Below are 7,545 nucleotides of genomic sequence, written 5' to 3' on the forward strand. Positions count from 1 at the left end.
TTTGTTATTCTATTGCAATGTTTTTTGAATACCTATTTCAACTATTTCATTACTTATTGGGATGCCTATTTTAATCTATTTCAATGACATTAAACTGTTGCAATAGCATCTATTGCGACACTTTTGTTATTCTGTTGCAACGCCACATATTATTAAATTAAAACAATTTATATAAATAGTCATTCGTATTAATGTATATTTTTATTTACATACATGATAAATCATAAAACAATATATACAGACCACAAAACAAAATCATTCGTTAATAATCTCATAATTCAAAATACGCAACAAGCTAGTAATTTAAACCCAAAATATGCAACATACTAGCAAGTTCGAGCCGCGATAAGTTTCAAGAAAGTCAACACAAAACTATTGATATTAGAGAATTTATCCACAACCCAAAAATCTTCTTAATTAAGGTCAATGTCTTCATCACTTTCTTCATCTCTTTCTTCATTTTGGACACCTATAAAAAGAGAACAAAATAATATAAATTAGCATGGAGCATGATGGGCTACATATTTACTTTTAGTGATATCACTTTTACTTATGGCTTGTATTTCCATCTCCAGCTCCTGGACAAACCATAAAGGGATGCTGCACAAAAACCTCAATTTCCAGTCAAGGTAATTTTCAATTTGCAAAGTGAAGAAAAATGTACATCTCATGCAAACAATTGTTTTGTTCTTCCCAAAAGTTTCCTTCATCAATTTTCTATCTGAAGTGAAAAGGTCAAATGTTTTCTCTCTAACAAGAAGAAGAACAAGTCCCGGTAGGCTAACAACTATTTTGAGAATGATTTAGCAATCTAAAGAAGAAACAAAAACTGAACGATTAGCATCGACTAATGCTGCAAAATACCTTATTGTCTGCATATTGGATGATTTTTCTTGATATGGATGGATCATTTAGGTAGCAAACGAATTTACAAGTCCCTCATGTAGCTGAACATGAAAAGAGAAATCCAATGATCATCTGTTAGCACTCTCACAAAAACTGTAAAAGTCATGCAACTTACATTATTTCCTCTGATGTAATTATTCCTTTGGCTCTTAAAGTGCTAAGCTTCCAATCTATTTGTTTCAGTCCTCGTGTGCACCAAGTTCATTCAAAGACATAGAAGGCCTTACCTCTTGTAACGCACTCTCAAAGTCCTGTGCAAAATAATATTTTGAAAATGCTATGATGAGAATATTATGGACTCGTATGCAACTACCCTAGTTCATTCTTTTCTATTATTTTGTGCCAGCAAATTACCTGAAGAGTTATTGGCCTCATATCCTCCTTTTTTAGCTTTGTAACTTCTATACCGTGCCTAAGAGCTTATCTTAGTGGAACCATGGAAGCATCCTTCACTAAATTCTTTATGTCGGACCCAGAATACCCTGGAAATTTAAGCAAAATGTGATAAATAAAAAATTCACAAATAAAAGGGGAAAAATAGGAATGATGAGACTTAAATGTTTTTGAATATAAGCATCATGAGTTGTGAATACCGTCTGTGAATTTGCAAATGGAAATAATATCCTCATCTGAAAACTTAAACAACCTATCCTTTTTCAATAGAATCATGACAATCCAAGATCTTCCTTCTGTATTCCCAGAGATATGGTCACAATAGTGAGCAGTGATCACAGTAGTCTATTCGTGATTAATAAAAAGAAGAAGGATCTAGACTGCACCTGAGAAAGGAAGTGGATCGTAGAGTCTTTTAGTAAGCCTTCTCCTTGCAGCCTCATCAAGTTCTTGGGGCCTGTTTGTTGCACCTATTTCCATGAATGATACCATCAAATTTTTTTCCACAAATAACTAAATTAATGATTTTTCTATTGTAAAAAGAAATCTGGCAGATTTAAATTTCTCATTGAATTGCTCAGTTTACAAACTACACCTCATGGATACATCCACAATATACACCTCTTGGGCAAACAAAGCAACAAAGGAACTTTTGACTAGCACATGTTTGTGATTGGAACTGGTTACTTGGTTTTAAAATGAGAATCTACTTTTGTCTTAACATGTTGAATTGTAGAGGGTTCTAGAGTTCCAAAAATCACCTATAAGAAGAATCTGTTTGCTCACATTGTCAAAGATTTCCATCTCAATTAGAAATTATGTCTTCAGGCGCCTACTAGATTCATGTTCACCTTCTGACTTGCGCTACAACGATGTAAAGTCTTATAGAGGGTCTCAATGTTCACATTTGCCAATCAACTTATGGAAGTAAAGTCGAGCCAAAAACTAAAAATATATTGTCTAATATGCACGCCTGTGCATGCATGATTGATGCTTATCTCCCAACTTGTGCTGCAACCTTAGCAAGTTTTCAAATGCAAGGTTACTCCAACATTCAAAAGAAGAGAACATTGAATTCTCTAAATATAAATCATTTCTTTTTGCATTTTAGGTCACCCTTTTGTTCCCTTTTTCCCTAATAATTCTATCTAAAACTATTCTTTCCAAAATGCCCCAAGTCCCAAAACAGAAGAGAGTCAAAAGTAGGTATCATACCAATTTCTACTTTAGCTAGCTGAGGAGTTGACAAGAGAAATAAATTCCTTTTCAGTACACGTCTCAACCATAATCAGATTAAATACGATATTTCCATTTGTCAGAAAAGGTAGCAATCAAGCAATTTGCAAGATATGCTCTTTTTCAAAATATTGCATCCCATTCAGTAAGAAGAAATCATGCACTAAGGAAAAGATTTCTCTTCAAACTGAAGTATCAGAGAGTTACATACCTGAGACAACAGATAATCTATTTCATCAACGAAAATAATAGTTGGCTGATGACAACTGACAACTCCAAAAAGTACCCTCAGCAACTTCTCCCCCTCTACAATCTACAATCATGAATTCAAAGTCATTTGCTTAGATAGTTCCATCCACCTTTAAATAGATATCTAGAACAAGCTAAGCTGGAACGCAAGTCTTATGGACTAGATTTTAGTGATCCATCCCAAGCCAAATAATAAATTAGCTTAGACTACCTATAATAACTGAAAATAAAACCTCATCAAACTCTTTCTATCATGTACTCTTGCCCAATCCTTTACATTTCCTTGTCATTTCTTAAATTTCCCAGGTGTGAATTACATGAAATTTTATAGCTATACCAGCTAAGACTCCAAATGACTTGGGAGTACTTCTGTTCAATATTTATTTATTTGGTGTTTTCATATAATAAACCTATTAGAGAGATGCTTATTATAAAATTGTGTGCAAAGTAAATGTTTATGCTGCCTACAAAGAGATTATGTTCCCGTAGGATTTGAGATCAAAGAGATGAATTTAGAACTTCAAAACTATGGTATCCCCATTAGCTTGATTATTTTGGTTCATATCAAAAGTTAAATATCTTGCGGGAAGTTAGGGTTTCATCCTCCTTTTCTTCCGATAAAAGGGATCAAGTACATTTCAATTTTCATAGAATAACTTGCATAAACTAAAATACAACATACCCACTTGCTCGTCCAAAAGTTGGCAGATATATAAAAGAAGGTTTCTTTTACCTCGCCTACAATAGCTTTCCCTATCATTGTTTTGCTAGTTCCCTAAAGCATGAGAGAGTTAAAAGTTCATAAGAACTTGCTTCTTTTAAATCTATCTTGACCGGGTGGACTAAGAACTTAATGGTGGACCAAATAGAAGAAGAGCTTGCCCTGTAGATCGGCAACCTTTGAAGATGTCTGGATGTAATAATGGATAGATGACCATCTCAGTTATACATTTTTTAGCATGTTCCAGGCCATCAATGTCATTCCACTGCACATTGGGATCCCGGTGCATAATATCAATATTGGTATGCTCAATAAGTCAAGGTTCTATATTTCTCAATTTCTCAGGAAGCTCACCATCAGGACCAACCAACATTTCCAAACTGAATGTCACAGAAAGTGAAGAATTAGGACTAGTGTTTTGAATTATAAAGCACCTATTTAGATCTTCTTGTGATAATCTTTCGTAAAATGTACTAAGCTAATACAACTTGAATTAAATAGCACAGTTAGCCCAAAGTAGATCTCTATTGAGACAAAACAAGCAAAGTCAACTAACCATCTTCTTGTGGAATCATCTAATGAATCTTCTCCTTTCCCAGCATTGCGTGAAGTAACATTGCCTACATTTTTTCCACTACCTCTAATAGGAGGAACGAAATTGTCTCATATGCCATGATGTGAAATACCATAGGACCTGACTCCACAACCTTTGTTCATCAAGGTGTTATCATTTTGTGGGGAGATTGAAGCACTTGGTGATCTACTCAACCCTCGCCTCTGTCTTGTGTCTATTTCCTACAACATGAAATGATCAGAATGGACACACAACACAAAACAAAACAAAACAAGCAAACCAAAAGATTACAAATCTGTGAAGTTTCAAGAGCGATAGTCCTTAATAAATAAAGCAAATTGATACTTCTAAGATTTGTTGCTCAATTTAAAAAATACATTTATCAAATTATATAATTTCTTCTTTGAAAATCAATCAGTCTCTTTACATAACCAGGGGTTCTGTCTGGATGCTTGAAGGTATGACATCATTCACCTATGCCAGTTCGAGAAAACACATAGATGCTTACAACGATAAATACACTTGCTAACAGCTACAACATTCATGTTTGGAGTCATGATTGCATGTATATTATACTAAGATCTACACTAGCAATAGGTTGGAAATACATCATTGATTAAAAAATACTTTAACTTGCCAATTAGGAGTCTTTATAGTAAGTTTCATTAAATAAATAGAAACCACTAAAACATAGGACCACTTCCAGTAGTCAGTACAGAAATCACCTGAAAAGAGTCAGGTTGAGGTAGGCTATATAAATTTGTTACTTTTTTTTTTAATGACAGAAGCTTTTCTCAAAAAAGAAAGGGAATTAAAGAAATAACAAGTGGTGCAACATTCCCTTGGGTTTAAGGAGTTGTGCATCTTCTATCAAAATCTAAGCCCATAACATTCTTCCCTATCAAACCAATCTTCTTATTTGTTATTAAAATATACTCTTCTTCCTCTTAACAAAGAATTTGAACTTGTATAGCATACAAAATTTCTGATAAATAAGAAAATCTTTTATCCAGATGCATTTACTCATTCCCTTCTCAGGGAAGGGAAGGGTCCACCTGAGTACTTAATGTGTTTTAAATTAGGGAAACAAGAACTGTGAATCAGATCTTTATGTTTGTTGATAGGATTTTCACATAAACATTTTTGTATTAAAAATAAGGGAAAAAGAAAGAATAATGTGAACAAACATAAGTTGGTTGTCAGCCAAGGAATTCTTTTTCTATGCATTTAAGCAAACAAGTCAAACACTCTTGATTAGACAAAATGAAAACCTAGAGCATATTCCCTTCTCGGGGAAGGGTCCACCTGAGCACTTAATGTGTTTTAAATTAGGGAAACAAGAACTGTGAATCAAACCTTTATGTTTGTTGATAGGATTTTCACATAAACATTTTTGTATTAAGAATAAGGGGAAAAGAAACAATAATGTGAACAAACATAAGTTGGTTATCAGCCAGAGAATTCTTTTTCTAAGCATTTAAGCAAACAATTCAGGCACTCTTGATTAGACAAAATGAAAACCTAAAGCATATTGTTTCAGAAAGTTGTAGGCTTGTGGCTGTGATAACATAACATTCAAAAAGATTCCACAAAAATTGTAAGAGGTACCAGTTTTTCTTTAGCCGTGACAAATCCATTTGGAGAAGCATCTGCATCAGTTTTTTCAGTGCACACGGGGGATGAAATGTTTTCATCTCTAGTGCCACTACTTCCCTGTGCAACCATCTTGTGTTGGAACTATTGACATAGGTTTTTTCTTCCTTTTCATCTTTAATTTCCACTGCTTGATGCTTCGGGTAGCTATGATTTAAGTGAAACCTTTAAACAGGGAGAACCTCTGGGCTACTATTATTTGCAAAGCTTTTATTTTTCATCGTGGATAAATCTCTTGGAGTAGTGTGTACAGGTGGTTTCAAGGTCCTGCTACCCATATTGTTATATCTGTTTAATTGATCTCCCTGCAAGATAATACGCTTCAAATGACTTCTTCTATCTCAAAATGATCGCTCTTTATTCACAAGAAATGTGAAGCAACTTGAATAAAGTTGGAAAACCAAAGAAAAATGAACAAGCACGTAGATAGGATTTTCAGCGCTGGTGACAGAAAAGAAAAGGGAAATAAATAAATTCTTTAGTTCACACACCTGTTCACCTTAAGCAGTGCCTTCATGTAGCTGAAAAAGAGAAAGAAAGTACTTATATTGATTAATCTTCTCAATATCAATGTCTTTTCCTTGGGTAAATATGTAGCCTAGGTCTCTCCCTGCTTGTTCAAAGGCGTGTCTGGAGATATATAGTGAAGAACAACAACTTCAACATGTAAGAACATCTTTATTGCTAATATAAGTGAATCGTGAAATGATGAACGAAATGATTCTTATCAGGTTCTAAATTGTAAAATAAGAAAATAATAACAATACAAATCAACCAATGGAACACCAATTAATCTGCACATCAATATAAACAAGAACACCCTTAAAAATGCTAAAATCTACTGCAGTTAGCCCAACTACTACAGTTACTCTAATCAGTAACGCTAATGTTCCTCAACTTTCTCTTGTCAATATAACACATTACAATATTTTTCCCAACATAACGACTGTAATCGGCAGAATTACAAGGAAGAATAAAAAATTTCACGCAATAAAATGAGCCCAGCAATCAAATGTTCTCTAAGGAGAAGATAAACCCAAAATCCCTAAAAATTAGGTCAAAGTCATAGAAGAATACACTAACCTTAAAATTCCCAAATTGAAGCAATTAAAGTGTAAATTTGAGAGAAATTAAAGTGCAAATTCGGTCTAACTTTTCAACACAAATCGATTTTCGAAGCGGCACTAGTAAATCCCATAGAGCTCACCACCGACAGCTCACTACCAGATCATCTCCACAATATTGAACCATTTGCAGAAATTATAGCAATTGTCGTTGTCGAGATTTTAGCGAAGAGTACACTAGCAGCCCTAATCATCGATTATAGCAATTCTATCAGCTAATCGAAGAGTACACCAATAGCCCTAATCATCGATTGTAGTGATTCTATCAGCTAATCAAAGAATACACTGGCAATCCTAATTGTCGATTGTAGCAATGAGAAGCTACGAGAGAACTGTATAGGTTTAAGCTAAGAGAAAGTTTTGTTAAAATGTTCTTTTTTTCTTGGCGGACTTAATGTAAATTTTTGTGAAAATGGAGGGAATAAAATAAGGGTTTCTATAGGTCAAAAGCAACCGTTATAATGTTAAATTATATCTAATATAATAATTAGTTTTGGCAACACTTGAAATTGTTGCAATAGACAATCTATTGCAACGCTTATTAACCGTCGCCAAAAAATTCATTGCGATAGGGGTAATTTTCAATTGTTCCAAAAGTGACAACAAAGAATGTATGAATTTCAATATGTATCATGTGAAGTTCACCAAAAAGGTGAGCAAAAATAAAAGCATGAAGACGACTTCTCAAG

At 33.9% G+C, this 7,545-nt stretch overlaps 1 pseudogene; it reads right to left on the reverse strand.

Moving 5' to 3' along the window:
* Window positions 1-236: 236 nt before the first annotated feature.
* On the reverse strand, window positions 237-6,983 carry LOC107841271 (annotated as a pseudogene).
* Between the last annotated feature and the right edge of the window lie 562 nt (window positions 6,984-7,545).

This window comes from Capsicum annuum, chromosome 9 (genome assembly GCF_002878395.1).
Source record: "Capsicum annuum cultivar UCD-10X-F1 chromosome 9, UCD10Xv1.1, whole genome shotgun sequence".
Taxonomy (NCBI): domain Eukaryota; kingdom Viridiplantae; phylum Streptophyta; class Magnoliopsida; order Solanales; family Solanaceae; genus Capsicum; species Capsicum annuum.